We start from the raw sequence: 15,935 nt of genomic DNA on the forward strand, positions 1-15,935 counted from the left end.
TCACAAGTGTATCATCTCTAAATCCAGTTTCCTCTCCATGTTCTCTCTACTGCCCTATTTGGGTTAGCCTCAGCTGAGGGTGGTGTAGTTTAAAAATAAAACAGTACTAGGAAAACGATTTGAATTCATGCACAATGTGCCTGTAGGTAATAGTGTTTAGCACGAATTTTCTTCCTAGTCTAGTGTGAATTTGTACAATGCTCTATTAAGATTTTTAAAAGCTTTTCACAAATAAAGGGAGTTATTGTTTGGGGACTGGGCATCTCAAGCTCTTGGAGCTTTTTGTTGCCGATACAAAAAAAAGTTTAAAAAGTGCCACCTGGTATTTTAAAGACAAAGCTTGCACCAGCCTTGTGGTGTTATCAGACAGTATTGTTAAGATGTGCAATACACAATGTCTGACATATTTCGATAATCTTTTAGACTGTTCCTAAAAAAATCCCATATCTTCCCCGTTGCCCACAAGTAGTGAGTTAATAATAATTTTAAATACCACAACAAAACCAAATCCAGGAATACCTGAAGGCTCTCTAAATTATTCCCTTCTCTGCATTTTTCAGCCCATCTTTCTTCTATGCATCTAACTTTCTGGGCCCAATCCTTACTTCTTAGTACTAAGCACCGAGCCTGCTATCACAGTAGTTCCATTGACTTCAAAGCAGCTGTCCCTAGCAGGAAACACCAAACTTGTTCGGGTATGTAGGTTACAAGCTTTGATTCTAAGCTCTTAGAGCGTGGGGTTGAATTGGTCTCTGGGCCTTTGTACGGTACCAATTATATTGTCCAGCCCACCAACCAAACATTAATGATCTTTTACATTTAGTGCTACAGGAAAGAATTTTAAGTTCAAGACCAAGGCCCCAATTCAGCAAATGGATCTGTGCCTGTAGACCGCCTTGCCTATGTAGTGCTGTAATTTACAAGGGGGTCTTCCTGGGTGGATCCAATTGCAGGATCAGGGCCTAAGCGAGTAAAAGATATTTGGGTTTTAAAATAAAAAGTACTAAGTACAAGTGACTTTTTATGTTAAAAAAAACCCCACTTTAAAATATGCACGCGAGCTGGGTATGAAAAATTTAAAAGATGTTTTATAACAGCCTGAAGTTCAACAATGATTGCTTTAAATGTAACCCCCAATCCAGTCATTTAGGGCAGTGATTCTCAATCTTTCCAGACTACTGTACCCCTTTCAGGAGTCTGATTTGTCTTGCGTACACCCAAATTTCACCTCACTTAAAAACTACTTGCTTACAAAATCAGACATAAAAATGGAAAAGTGTCACAGCCCACTGTTACTGACAAATGGCCTACTTTCTCATTTTTACCATATAATTATAAAATAAATCAACAGGAATATAAATATTGTACTTACATTTCAGTGTATAGTATATAGAGCAGTATAAACAAGCCATTGTCTGTAGGAAATTTTAGTTTGCACTGACTTCGCTCGTGCTTTTCATGCAGCTTGTTGTAAAACTAGGCAGATATCTAGATGAAGACCTCTGCATACCCAAGGGGTATACATACCCCTGGTTGAGAACCACTGATTTAGGGCTCAAACCTCCATCTTTGCTCAAGTTGAATTCCCACTGGATTCCATGGGAGTTTTGCCTGCAGGCCTTAGCCCTTAGTATTTAAATGGAACAAGGATCATTTCCAGCTGGGTGGCTTTTCTAACCTAAGGGGATACTTTGCGGAGACTGTACTTTTCTAGGTGTTGGTATGAAATGTGGAAAAGTTGTAGGAAGGCAGTTAACAAGCAAAGGGAGAGATTCATTACAAGAGGGGAACAGCTGGTTAGAAAGTCCAGGTGAAAGAAATGAAATTATTGCAGGAAATCAGAGTGATAGGCACATATGGAGGGGAAAAAATTCACTTTATGTAGTAAGAAGAAAAGGAGGACTTGTGGCACCTTAGAGACTAACCAATTTATTTGAGCATAAGCTTTTGTGAGCTACAGCTCACTTCATCCAATGTGAGCTGTAGCTCACAAAAGCTTATGCTCAAATAAATTGGTTAGTCTCTAAGGTGCCACAAGTCCTCCTTTTCTTTTTGCGAATACAGACTAACACGGCTGCTACTCTGAAACCTGACTTTATGTAGTGTGAAAGGAGATCAAGTCATGTTCAGTTGTCAGTAATAACATGAGTGAAATGCACACAGTCCAGTTCAACCATAGACTTTAGTGGGATGACTGGGTTCTGCTCTGTGTTTTTACAGTGCCTAACACAACAGAGCCCCTAACCCAGCTGGGGTCATTAGGTGCTGGCAGAATACTTGTATTTATTTGTTTAGTTATTTGCAAGGAGCTACACAAGATTGCCAAAGTGTAAACGAAACCATGAGCTGAATCCTGAAGTTTACATGTGCACGTCATTTCCATTACAGTCAGATTTGTGGGGAGAACAACACAGGCTTTATGACATTATGATACAGCGTGAGACCGAAACCAAAGAGCCTATATTTGTAGCATTGATTTTGAAAGCTGAACAATGGCAAGTTGGGTGTAAAAATCAATGACGGATTGGGTAAAATGAGTGGTTTAGGATCCTAGTTGGATTTAGGCTCAGGCACTTTTGAAAATGTTACCCAACATGGTCCCAAAGTGCCTAATTCACGACCTTGAAGGGTACCAACCTCAGAGCCTAAAGAGGGAGGATCAGGCCCATCCGAGACGGCCATGAACTTGATCCAAGCCTTGGTTTGATGAGGCTTTAATGAATTCCAGATTTAATGGTGCGTGAAAAGAACCCACTTTTAAGTCTGTTTTCATAGCCCTGTCAAAGCCAAAAGCCATCTCCTCCTTTTGAGCATCTGCTGCTGCTCTCTCCTCCGCAGACTCTGAAATTAGCACAGCCTTGCAACCTGCAGACTAGGAGCTGGGGGAAAGGGTTGTGGATTGGAGGAATCCACATCATTTAAAGTGAGGGAGACATCTACTGGAGTCAGGCCCCAAGATCCATGCAGAGAAAAGGAGAAACAAGGCCTGGAAGGTCTCAGATCTATGTAGCATGCAGGTCTCAGATCTATGTAGCATGCAACAGTTGTTTAAAAGTATGGACAATGGGTCAAATCCTTACCCTCTCTGCAACCTTATGGAGCCAGTTTTCCCTCTCATTTACACTGGCGCAATTCCTTTGGAATCAGTGGAGTCACTCTGGTGTAACTGAAAGGGGAGTATGATTGCACTTGGGCGTTACAGGGATTTGTCCGCTGGAGGGAACATTTATGTTCTTTTCATTGCAAACCAAAGCAGAAGTCTGGGAAGGGGGTTGTCTGAACGGGCAGATATTCAGCACAGCAGCAGCATCTGGAAAGATCAAAGCCCTGAGCAGAAACACAGCTTTGTAGGCAAATGTCTTCTCTGCAGCTGCTGTTTGAGATTTTGAACCAGATCCTAAGCTTTTCAGCAGGGACACTAAGATATTTGCCCTGTAGCATCTCCTGGGTGGTTTCCATGTGACTCATCAGCATTTGTCACAATCTTTTGCCACTGAAAGCACTGTAGTACAGTAACGTTCCCCACACCCCTTCTACAGAGGTGTCTGCTGTGTGTGTTACTGAACTCTAAGTACCCCAGCTTTACATGCAGAAACTGACTTATTAACTTACAGTGCAGACAGTGGAAAAAGGAAATGTATTTGAAATATGTTATTGGCCCGATTCTACAAGGTACATCTTGAAAGGTGTGGTGCATCCTCAACTCTCATTGATTTCCATGGGCTTGGGCCTTATACCTATATATGCATTCATTTATATTGTGTCTGTAATATACAGAATCCAACCCTCATCTTCCAAAATTAGAGCTCCGTCCTGCAACCCTCACTCATGTCCACACTCCTTACAGACAAGCTCCCATCGGCACTGCTTATGTGAAGAAATGATTATGCGCTACAGGGGTACAAAGCAAATTGGAAAATCCCATTGGAGTGAGTGGGCCTGCTTCATTGCTGTGGTATACCAGTTTTATGGTGGCATGACGCCATTGCCCTTAATGGACTTGCACTGTTGTGAAATTGGTACGACAGAGCCATGAACTGAGCCTAATAAAGGACAGAATTGGGCAAAGGGAGAGAAAGATTTAGCCCAGATATATAAATATTCTTTCGTCCCTAAAATCCCAGAACAGTGGTTTTTTACAAACTTTAAATAAGTCAGTAATACACTTGTTGTTATTATTTATTAATATATAGACCAAAATGGTGCATAACATGATACCATAACGTAGCCTACATTACAAGTTGTAATCAGTTGTTTGTGTAAACCGATAAAGGGTGAAGGGCATTAAATCTAATACTTTAGTTTAAAGGATAAAATTAGCTCGCTCTAGACACAGGTCTTTGTACAGATTACTTTAGTTACAATAATATTGAGAGGCCTTTGAAGAAATGGATCACTGGGACATGAATCTGTTTGTATTTTTATCATTTGTTTCCATCTTTTTGGGAAAAGAAGACAAAATCCTGTGATTGAGCTACTGTTAATTGCAGGCCGTTTATCGAAGGAAATGTCCCAGGCCTGATCCTGTATTCCTAGCGCACTCCCCGGTGATGGGGAGGAATCCTGGCTCTTTTGAAATCAATGGAGCCAGGATTTCGCCCGAAGTAAACAGGGACTGTTTGTCCAAGCAGGATCAGATCTTGCACTTGTGAGCTCTTCAGTCATGAAAGATAGTTTCTCTAAAAATACCCTGCTGTTTGCAGGTGCCTCCTCACAAACCTTTGATGCAGCTAATTTGACATTGATCTCCCAACACTTAGGGTACATCTTCACTAGGATAACGGGTATGTTCTTAGCTAACTTGGGGGCCAAGTTGCTGAGCCCTAACCCATGTGGGTGAGCACTTATTATACAAATGCAACTCATGAGCGTAAAGCTACATCTACACTACAGATCCCATACCTGCATAGTTCCCTAGTGTAGACGCAGCGTGCACCTACAGAAGGAGTTTTTGTGCCAGAATAGGAACACCGCCTGCTCAAACACAATTAGCAATGCCACTTGAAGCATTCTTCTGTTTGTATCACTGCATCTACACTGGGGATTTTGCCATCATAGCTATGTCACTAGGGGATGTGAGGTTTTCAGTTTTAAGTGTAGACCAGGCCTAAGTGACAACGGGGAGTAAGGGCTCCATAGTTTGGCCACTGGAATGGATAACATTCTATTCCAGGGTTGGATAAAACATATTAAAGATTGATCGCTGTAAAATTAAGAACCTTTTTTAAGTGGACACCAGTTCACATGAAAATGACAGATTTTTTTAAAAAAATCATCCTCTGTAAGGATAAGAAGAATATAATTATGGTCGTATTCACTGGTCCTGGTCCCGATTAGGACCCCATTGTGCTAGATACTGTAAAAACAGAGATGTTTCACACTGAAGAAATTAAATACATTAAATTAATCGCTCTGAAACCTGTCATTAAATAAATCAATTACTAAAATTGAAGCAATTAAATAAAAATCTTAACAGGCTCCAATGTAAGCAATCAGATCTGCTAGCACAGAGCCCTGCACCCGTGCAGGGTGCAGCGTCTGATTGCAGAAATAGGATTTTAGGGAGAAATAATCCTGCAGACTTCATGCAAGCAGAATTCCCACTGACTCCAAGAAAAGCTTTGCCTGCATACGGCAGCGGAATAATAGCTCATTTCATGGGACGGCACTTAGTTTAATCCCGAAGTCCCCTGCAATCCACACAAATCTGGTGTCCCTTGTCGTTTCATGCTGAGAGTGTGACATGAGAAAAGTAGGATTATTGCTCTGAGGTTAGAGTGTGTTAGTTGCACTGAAGGAAAGAAGTTCACAGCACTGTGTGGGTTCTGCGGGGATAATTTTTTTTTTGCGTCCTTCATTTTGGATCTTTGGACATTTTACATCCTACATTTGGGCTATGGAAGGTTGAGAAGTGTGTGTGGGCCTGGGCTTGTTCTTTCCTCTCTCACCCTGCTGAAAAACAAAATTAGGGATCTGTATTCCTTGTGCGCACAGTGAAATAGGCTGGAGACTGGGGTGCACTGAGCATACAGCACTGGGCTGCTAGACTAGTCGGTGTCACTCGCTACGCGGGGGTCAGTTTCGCCCTGGTAATCTCTTGTAGGGCGGTGCGTGTGTGCCGCTTGCATGCCTAAAGAACAAAGAAAATGTTTTGATTGCCGTATATTTTTTTAAAAGGGTCACAACGTTCAACTTAAATTGTGGAATTTTAAGACAATACAGAAACATACATCTCAAATTGTGATATTTAAAAAAAAAATTACGAAAAATATTTAATCACAGGTTGTGTGTGGGTTTTTTTTTTATATAGAAAACCTACATTTTGGAACTAAACTCCCTGCCAACGAGCCATTAAGCATTCAGCATGTTATTTCAGGCATAATGAAACTGACACGGCACTTTCTGTGAGCGAATTTTTATGGAGTGCTAAGGCAGTGTGGCGGCTGGTAGCTGTAAATTTGTCCAGCCTCAAATGACAAATTTAAAAATAATTATTTGTGATCCCATTTAACTAGATGTGTGTTGAAAATGGTTAGATCATGCAAGGTGCAATTGCTCTTAAATACTCTCTGAAATTCCCGATGTTGCCCCTAGAAATAGCACTGCGACTTCCATTTGTGCAGCGACACGGTGGAAAATTTTGAAGGCCCAGTGCATTGTAACAAAAGTGAATCAGCATTTACACACAGAGGAACAGCATTTCACGGGCTCCTTGGGTCCACTTAAATCAATGGGAATTTCTTGTAACCCGGGTAAGGAGTATCCGGCCCTTAGAGAAGCCATTCCTGAAACAGGACTGATTTACTGAACCTCTGACAGTTCCTTTGTATCTTAGATTTTGAAACAAGCAGTTCTTTCTGTTGTTATTATTCCTTTAAATACAGTTTGGCAGTGTTGGAATTCCTTGTGCATAGAACTCAGACACCAGGGCTTTTAATGGAAGCACACTCCAATAAAGATTTAGGCTGATATTTTCAAAGCGGGGCATCCAGCACCCGTATCCAGCTTTGACAATTCCAGTCTTCAGAACGTAAGAATTCTTTGTTTTTAAAGTGCTGTTTTAGGCAGCGTCTGAGGGCAGTGAAGACGTATTTTGCAGAAATTTGCACTGAGGTTTTTAAAGATGGTTGACTCTGCAGTGTAGTTCTGTATCCATTCACATAGGCTTGAGCTACACACAAAAGTCTAGGCAGAGATCTGCGTTAAAAGAAAATGGAACCAGCTTTGTTTGAGATGAAATGGTTCCCATTGAAATCAAAGAAGGGTTTGTTATGGACTAGAAGAGAAGCAGGATCAGGGCCATATAAGATAGTGGGGGGAGAGGGAACTGGGATGCAGAAGAAAACAATCCATTGCAAAATGAATGGAGACCTAAACTTAGTTGAGTCTCAGCACACAAATCCCAAGACTAAAGATAATGGAACTTTTGGTAATTTCTAATCAAGTTGATTGGTTGCCACATAGAGGGGTTTGGGGTGTTGGTTTTTTGGTGGGATATAATCAATATGTGATCAGGATGGTCCCTCCCCTTATTGGGACGAAGTGGATCTGATGTTGCTCTTTGTGGGGGTGGGAAAGTAAGTCTGTTTGTTAGAAAATCTTTTACAGAAAGGAACAGTTAAGGTTTCCCCTTTACACATAATGGCCAGACACGATCAGAGGTGGGGTCCAATATTCTGTCTCCACCAGGGGTCAGTGCCAGATGGTGCAATAGAATAAACTGCCCCTGATGAATCTTTCCTCCTAACCCCTAGCAATTAGAGGTTGGCGTCACCCCTGAAGCTCTCTAGGGAAGATCACACAACTGCTCGTAAAAAGCAATCGGTTGCTCTTTTACCTCATTCATCTCCCCCTTGCATTTGACCGGCACAAACCTCTTCTCTGATGTGTCTTATTAATTATTATTATTATTAGTGGTAGTAGTATTTGTTTTGCGGCAGCCCCTAGGAGCCCTAGTCATGGACCAGAACCCCACGGTGCTAGGTGCTGTACAAACATATACCAAAAGATGGTCCCTGGCCCAAAGAGCTTCCAATCTAAGTATAAGACAAGAGACGACAAATAGATACAGCCAGACTGATGGGGGAGCACAAGGAAGCAATGGGACAATATCATTATCTTATCTCAATCTTAACTCCCAGTGCACAGCTCTTCCTGCAGCTCATGTGTATCTCATGTGCTCATCACCTCTCCATGTATTTTCAAATATCATTTGAAATGGATCTCCCCCTTGACTGCCTCGTCACTTCCCTCCCCTATGCTGCTGCCAACTCTTTGTGAGATTTGATGATGTTTCTGAAAGCCCCAGCTCCTGGAGTCATGTTATTGTGTGAGACTCTCCAAGCTTTCACTGGGAAAAAAAATCAGTAAGTTTCTAGCTCTCCCGGAGGTGGAGGAAAGCTTGAAAACGAGCCCTAAACCCTCAAAACTCAAAAGACAAATTAAAAAGAACCCAACATTTATTATTATTTTTAAATGTCATGATTTTTAGGAGGCTGAGGTTATGATTTTTTGAATGTTCAGGGCTGGCAATTCTGAAAAAAAAACACTCTGAAAGAAGCCCCAAACCTTGAGCCCAGGGGCATGTAAGGTGCTAAATGTGTTCCTACTATGCAAGGAGCCAGTTCTGCCCCCACCTGTTTGGGGGGAGGCTCCCTCTGCACAGGAGGGATCGTGGATGCTCAGTGACGACATTCATAAGGGGAGCAGGGCCGAATGTGGGTACCGCTCCTCCCTATGCCCTGCAGCAGCTGCTGCAGCCTGGCTGCCTTGATACCCAGGTTGGTTAGTGTGGGGATTTTGCTCCAGCAAACCCATGCACAGAGCAGAGCCCTTCACTGTCGGCCTTGCCCGGGCGCTCAGCATTCGGCTCTTGCGCTCTGTGTTTTAAAAGATATGGGGCAGATCTTCAGACGCTGTCGGTTAGCTCCGCGCCAACGCACGTCAGGTTACTCTCATGGACAGAGTTATTGCACCACGGGAGGCTCAAATGGACAGAGGCCGCTCAAGACAATGGGATGCCCAGTCTGGCAGCCCGGCCAAATGTACGTAGCACCCGGGGTTGCAGCATTGCTCAGGTTTGGCCCAGCTGCCCCTGGCAGAATCTGCCACCCGAGGCAACCGCCTGCTTTGCCTTTGCTCCAGCCAGTGGAGCTAGGAAGATTTACACCTGCTGTGGATCCAGGGAAGCTATAGAGATGAATAGCAATTGAGGATCTGGCCCTAAAGCTTGGTGTGATTCCCTGAATGGTTATGGCCCCACGTGAATGGAAAAGTCAGTCCATTTGCCTGGCATTGAGAGCAGTCCCAATCTCCCACTCCCTCCGCAGTCAGCCCTCCCTGCTGAACTCCAGTCAGTGGGTGTTCTACCTGAGCCGGGATCAGACTCCACTCTCTGCTCTTTCAGTCATCCCCAGCCATTTACATTTCTGAGCCATCCAGTCAAACTTTGTCACCTCCAGTCAGGCCTAATCAATAGCGAGTGGGGAGCAGGTTAATTATAATCGCAGAATAAACGCCGAAGTCTCAAAGTTCACCGACTTTAGCAGCATTTCAAAACCAGAGAGGACAATGCCAAGAAACTTTCATTGATCCATCCAAGGCAGGTGTGGGAGTGTGAACCTGTCCGCAGTCCGATCTGATTCAAGACTACTCGATTTTGTTCCTTATCTCAAGCTATTTCCTATCTTATAATGTCTGTTATTTTAGATAAAAGTCCAATCAATTGGGTTAGAAAACCTGCAAGTTATATTTTCCTCTGATAAGTTTTGGTACCTGCAGGTCTGTCGGCTGGGTGCTTGTCAAGGTCTGAATTGACCTGTTCAGATATTTAATCAGTTACTGTGAAAATCTCTCTCTCTCTCTCTCTCTCTTCCCCACCCCGCTCCCAATGCAAGGGAGTGACCCAATGTTCAGAACAACAAATACTGCCGGAAAAGAGAATTATTAGAGGTCATCCAGTAAACAGGGAACAGGGGGCAAAAAGCACAAACCGGGCATATTTGGGATGATGAAAAGAATTAGAAAAAACAAAGATATATATATAGGCTAGAGACTGACCTGAGTTGTCCTGGGCTGTTTTCTGAATTCCTTCCTTTAAAGATATTCACCATTGTAACAGAAACTAGAATCCGGCTCAATAAGTGCATAATGATCCTGCAGGCCTGACATGGGTGCCTCGCTGAGGTCAGTAAGATTTTTCACTTGAGCAAGGATTCGTCAGCTGAGTAAGTGTTGCAGGGTTGGACCCTTAGAGAGATACCGTCAAGGGGTTGAAGCCCCAAGAGTGAGTTTCATAAAACAAACAACAAAGAAAGGTAAGCTCCATCCCAATGGTTTTAAGATCTTTGCATAGAAACTTTCCCCTGCAGGGGTTGGAAGCCAAACAGCAAGAGGGTCACTTGAGTGAAACTCATGAAAAAATCCCTGGCTAGCTGCATTGTCCAAGCTGAGCAGGAGACAAGAAAGGAAAGAAACGGCACAAACGGTGAAAAGGGAATTCAGTTTCCAGCAATGTAAGGGGTCATTAGTGACAGAAGCCAATCACTTTCTGTGTTTGGACAATACGATCTGCCTCACAAGAGCGTCATTTTGGTAATGGAATAATATAGAAAGAATACAACCGTTGTAATTCTGATTATTTATCAGATCTTTCATCCAGAGATTTCAGAGTGCTATTTTACACACATGAACCCTGATTTTGCAAAGTTTTAAAACACATGCTTATCTTTACGCATTGTGAATAATCCCATTAAACTAAATGGGCGAAATCAAGTCAATGGCAAAACTCCTATGGACTTCAGTGGGGCTAAAATTTCACCCCGGGGGGGTACTACCTATTGTGCATAAATCTAAGCACATGCTTAATTATGTCTTTGCAGGATCAGGGCCAACAGTTAAAAAGCCATTAAATATGTGTGGGTCCAACCAGTGGTTTGGGACCAGATCTGGCTTGCTTTACTCACGTGCGTAGTCCCAGTGATGTTCTAATAATGATGGTGAGATACTCCAGCCAGTTGCGTAGTAACTGGAGCCTGAGTCTGCTTGCCCTGATGGCGTCCACAGACACTGGGAGAAGCCCTTAGTACTGCCTGAAGACAGGGGTGCGTGTGCTGAGAGAGGGAGTAGGTCATATGATTACTTGGTTTACAGTCCCCAAAGGACTCTGTGTGCGACCCCTGTGCTGAATTCTAGAGGTAAGAGTGGAAGGAGTAATAGTCACAGCAGGGGAGAGCATAACATGTGTGGGGCACAATGGGCCTGGTTCTCACTTACTCTAGGGTCCCTTGATGCCACTCTGTCAGAGTAAAGGAGCCACACAGTGGGTGCAAACAGCCCTCTCTCCCCAACAATCCTCACCGGGCAGAAGGCCTCCCCTGCTCTCAGAGAGCTGGCACAAAGGCTGCCAGCTTGGGTGTGGGCAGACACCCCCACTAGCTGGGCTTGAGCTGGCATGTTAAGAATAGCACTGTGGCTGGCTTGGGCAGCAGCTCGGGCTCTCATGCCAACCTGGCCCCCAAGGTGCGAGCTTGGCTGGCTAGCCTGAGTCCATGCCGGAGCCGCAATGTCCACACTGCTCTTTTCAGTACCCTAGCTCGAGCGCGACTAGTCTAAGTCTGTCCATCCAATCTGGGAAGCTTGCTCTCAGTTGCCGTATAGATGTACCCAGGCAGTTAGAGCAGCCCTGAAGCTGCTCTGACTTACACTGGGACCAAGGCAGGTCCCTGCACAGTCCCAGAATACAGGGAGTGCAGAGGTAATTTTAAAGCCACCTTTCCCTCTTCCCTCCATCCCTGCCCAAGTGCAGGAACTGAGGAACTGAGCCTCAGGCCAGATATATTTAGAAGGGCCCTCAGCCATATAGATAACAGTGTGAATAGGGTCAGTGATAATATGCTAGGAGTTCCCGGCAAGGTCATTCCTGGGGGTTCCCCAACCCTTCAGCTCTATTGGCCTCACAAGTCCCTTCAATCTTTTCCTCCCCTCCTTTCTGTTTGTACTCGCCCATCTCTCTGAGGCCTGAAATGCCTGGAGGGGAGATAGCAGATCCTCCCTCTTCACCCCACCCCAGAGAGCAGAACTATCCAGCTAATCTAATCACAGATTGGCAACAGCCCTTTCCGGGGACACTGCAGAGTATGGCCCGTGAAGGCTGGGAGTCAGTGGGGCAGCCAAGGAAATCATTGGTGGTGCCCCGACTTTCTTTCTTTCTTTCTTTCCCTGACAGTTTTGACACACTTGCGGAGTGGTGTAGGACCTACCTCTTTACCTGGGTACTAATAGCCATGGGGTCTGAGCTCTTCTGTGATCTCTCCCATCTTTCTTTTGCCCCGTCCCCTTGCCCTGTCTGTGTCAGGAGTGGCTCTGTTCACAGCGCTATGTCTTGGTTTGGCCCCATGGACCACATCTCGCCCCGCATGACCACAGGAGCTGGTGCCTGGCTTATAGAATCAGGGCATTTAGGATGATACGGTCACAGACCGTACAGAGGAAAAACACCCAACAAGCCGAAGTTTGGTCTTGTGGTTAAGACACTGTGCTGGGACTCCGGAGGTCTGGATTTCTTTCCTGGACTGTGCTGCAGACTCCCTGTCTGACCTTGGGCAAGTCTCTTAACCTCTCTGTGCCTCAGTTCCTCATCTGTAGAGGTCGTGTGCCCGCTAATGATCCCTCAGGGCCACTGACAGCTGGCAGAGTTTAGAACAGCCGTTAGGCGGCTCTGGATTGCTCTGGGGATGAGGCTGGCACTGAACTGGTCCAGTGATCAAGGGGCTGTAAATGCCCCCATTGCGCATCCCTCCACAAAGCTGCACCCAGCACATCTGCTGACTGTGTAACTTGATACACAGGATGACTCGAGCAATAGTTTGACTGTGGGAAGGTGTGGAGGTCTCTTTGGCTAGGAGACAAATGTACAAAGGGTTGGCAACCTGTAGGAAGATGAAGGCTGTTTTTGCCCTCCGATCCCAACAGGGGGTGCGGTCGCCTGGTTGAGGGAGCGGGAGGAGCTAGCTAATCCCATTCTCCCTTTCTATTTCAAATGGAATGTGGATGCTCTTTTGTGCTGACTTATTCGTTACAATTTCCCATTCCTGGGTGCCTTTTTCAGGGTGAACTCCCGCTCCCCTTCCCCCCCACCCACCAGGCAGAGGGCTAGCACGGGGCCTACGCACCACTGAAATCCCACCTAAGCCTTCTAAACAGGACATAACCATGAGCAGTGCGTAGACCTTGAACTGGCTGTTAGCATCGGGGTGGATTTAATCCATAGCATCTTAATTCTTTTGTAAAGGAATAATGCATAGCACCCCTCACTCAGTGATCCCAGCTGCAAATGATTTGTCCAGGCTTGTTCCTGGGTCGAGGAACACAGCACCAGAGAGGATTAGAAATCCCACATTTCCTGGCCATCACTCTCTGTACCTCTCACTGCAGATTGGGGTCTTGGGCATTGTTTTGCTGTTTCACCCCGACTTTAAATCTCTGGACCAAATGACACTTAAGCCAAGGGGAACCTCTGACAGCCCGTTTCCATTTATAACATGGACATAATTCAGGGAGGAAAATGGTGCCAATGTTGTTTCCTGTCGGATGGAAGAAAACCATTTCTAGGAACATTGCTGTGAAGCTCACCCCTGCACTCTGATGTCATGGCTCTGACCCCATTTCCTGCGCAGGTCCTGGCAAAGCAGCAATCAGTTTAATCCAGGATTTGTTTGAAAAGCGTATAAACCGGCAAAAAACATGGTATTGGCTGCAAGAATCCTACATGTGTAACAGATTAAGGATCATCTATATAAATAATAAAGATGAAACTAAATCTATGAGCAGGTTCAGAAACGTCTAGAAAAGTGTTGTAGGTTACGTCTCCACTACCACTTATGTCGGTATAACTTATGTCGCTCAGGGGTGTGAATTAGCCAGCCCCCGAGTGATGTAAATTACACTAACCTAAGTGCCGGTGTGGACAGCGCTCTCCCGCCGACATAGCTTCTGCTGCTCATTGGGGGAGGATTAATTAAGTCAACAGGAGAGCTCTCTCCTGTCGGCTTAGAGTGGCTACACTAAAGAGCTTATAGCGGCATACCTGCATCGGTGCAGCTGCGCTGCTGTAAGATCGCTAGTGTAGACATGGCCTTAAGGGTAGGGTGTTCCCCAGGACATATAACTGGGGTTGTAAACGTGGAGAAGGATTGATACAGCAGTTACTTGTACACTTAGGACCGTATCTTTCACTGATGTAAATCAGCATCGCGCCATTGTCGGCGGTGTATTTATTTCAGAATCTGGCCCTTAGCTGCTTTCCATTTCCTGTCCAGGTAGAGCAAGAAACCTTCATCTGACCATAATTAGCCCTGGAGCCAAGCCGTGAAGTTCAGGTCCAGATCCAACACAGCCAAAGCTCATAAGGGTTTGGATCTGGTGACCCAGTGCAGGAACTAGGGACTATTCCAAAGTACTGACCTCTTAGGTTTGTAACCATGGTTGATTCCACGACAATGTTGCCAGCATTTACCCAGGACTGCAACTTATGCATGTAAGTAGTCTCACTGAGGGGGGCAGTGGGGCTATTCGCCCATGTCAAATTGCTCATCTGCGTTTGGCCGGGTCTGCACTAGAAAATAGAACCAGCACGGCTGTGTTGGCTAGGAATGTGAACAAATTAACCCCTCGCAAAAAGCGCCAGAGCAGACGCAGTCATACCAGCCAAAATAGTCCCTTTGCTGATACAGTTTATTCCATTTGGGGAACTGGTTTGAGCTAGACCGGCCACAGCACTCTTTTGCTGGTATAAACTGCGTCTCCACTCGGCAGATTTGCCAATATAGCCCTACCGGTTTATCATTCCTGGCAAGCGTAGGCAAGGCCTAAGTGTTAGCAGGAGCGACACCCAAAGTGGTAACACATGGTCCCTTCCTCCCCCACGCCTTCCCCAAGAGACCCTCCCAAAGAGCACTGCATTCAGAGGAAAGCACCCACGCGCCTTTGCCCCTGACATCGGCAGCTGTGCAGTTTTGCCCAGAATGCCCTGCTGGGAGCACAGCAGGTGTAGACGGGCCTGGTGGGGGAAATGCTGCGGGGCAGCCATGCCACCGCACGCATGAGCAAGGCGAACTGGTTGGACCACTATCACCAATATGGGACGTGGGAGAGCCATGCTCTGCAGGCAGGAGAGTGAGCTGCGATGAAGAACTCTGCTCCAGATCCGGGCAGGCAGGGACGTCCGGCTGGGTCGCCTTCAGGCTGGTGCCCTCGCCGCTGAGCTAACACGCAATTGCTGAAAGGGAGGGTTAAACCTTGAAAGTTGCTGCAAAATGGACTTGTCGTCCTCCAGCTTGCGCTTGCTGTAACCACTCTGGATACGGTGTTTTAAAAGAGCTCGAGTGTTTGGGGCATTCCACCCACTAATTGTCTCTTCACACTTCTCTGTCTACATGGATCCATCTCCACAGCATCTGAGCACATGGGCGGTGCCTCGGACAGGCTGGGGAGGCTGTGTCTCCCCAAACAGCCCGGCGTGGCCCCACCCATGCTCCTCCCCGAAGTCCCCTCCTGCTTGCCCTTCGCCCCAGCCCAGGTAGGCTGCTCTTTAGGGAGGCGTGCTGGGGCTAGGGTGGCCGGGACTTGGGGTGGCTGGGGCTACCCGTTGCTGGGGGATGGGGGTAGAGGCTGCCGGCCCTGCTCTTGGGGAGACTGGGGACACTGAGGCTGGGGGAGGGGGGCAATACGTCACCCTCCCACCCAGTGCTCCAGGGCGGGGGAGGGGGCGGGTTCTCGGGGGGCAGGGCTGGCTGGGGCCTAGCCTCCCGCAACCAGTGGTTCACCCACCGCCCATGTCTGAGCCCCTCACAGACATTAGTTTTCACAACACTGCTGCAAGACCAGAGGAGTGCTAGTATCCCCATATTACAGGAGCGGGGGGAAACTGAGTCACA

At 46.0% G+C, this 15,935-nt stretch overlaps 1 protein-coding gene across 1 annotated transcript in view; it reads left to right on the forward strand.

The window, feature by feature from the left end:
* Window positions 1-15,935, forward strand: part of GATA4 (GATA binding protein 4) — a 47,691-nt gene that overhangs the window by 4,914 nt on the left and 26,842 nt on the right. The gene's annotated exons all lie outside the window — the stretch shown is intronic.

The sequence above is a fragment of the Caretta caretta genome, chromosome 3, assembly GCF_965140235.1.
Source record: "Caretta caretta isolate rCarCar2 chromosome 3, rCarCar1.hap1, whole genome shotgun sequence".
Lineage (NCBI taxonomy): Eukaryota > Metazoa > Chordata > Testudines > Cheloniidae > Caretta > Caretta caretta.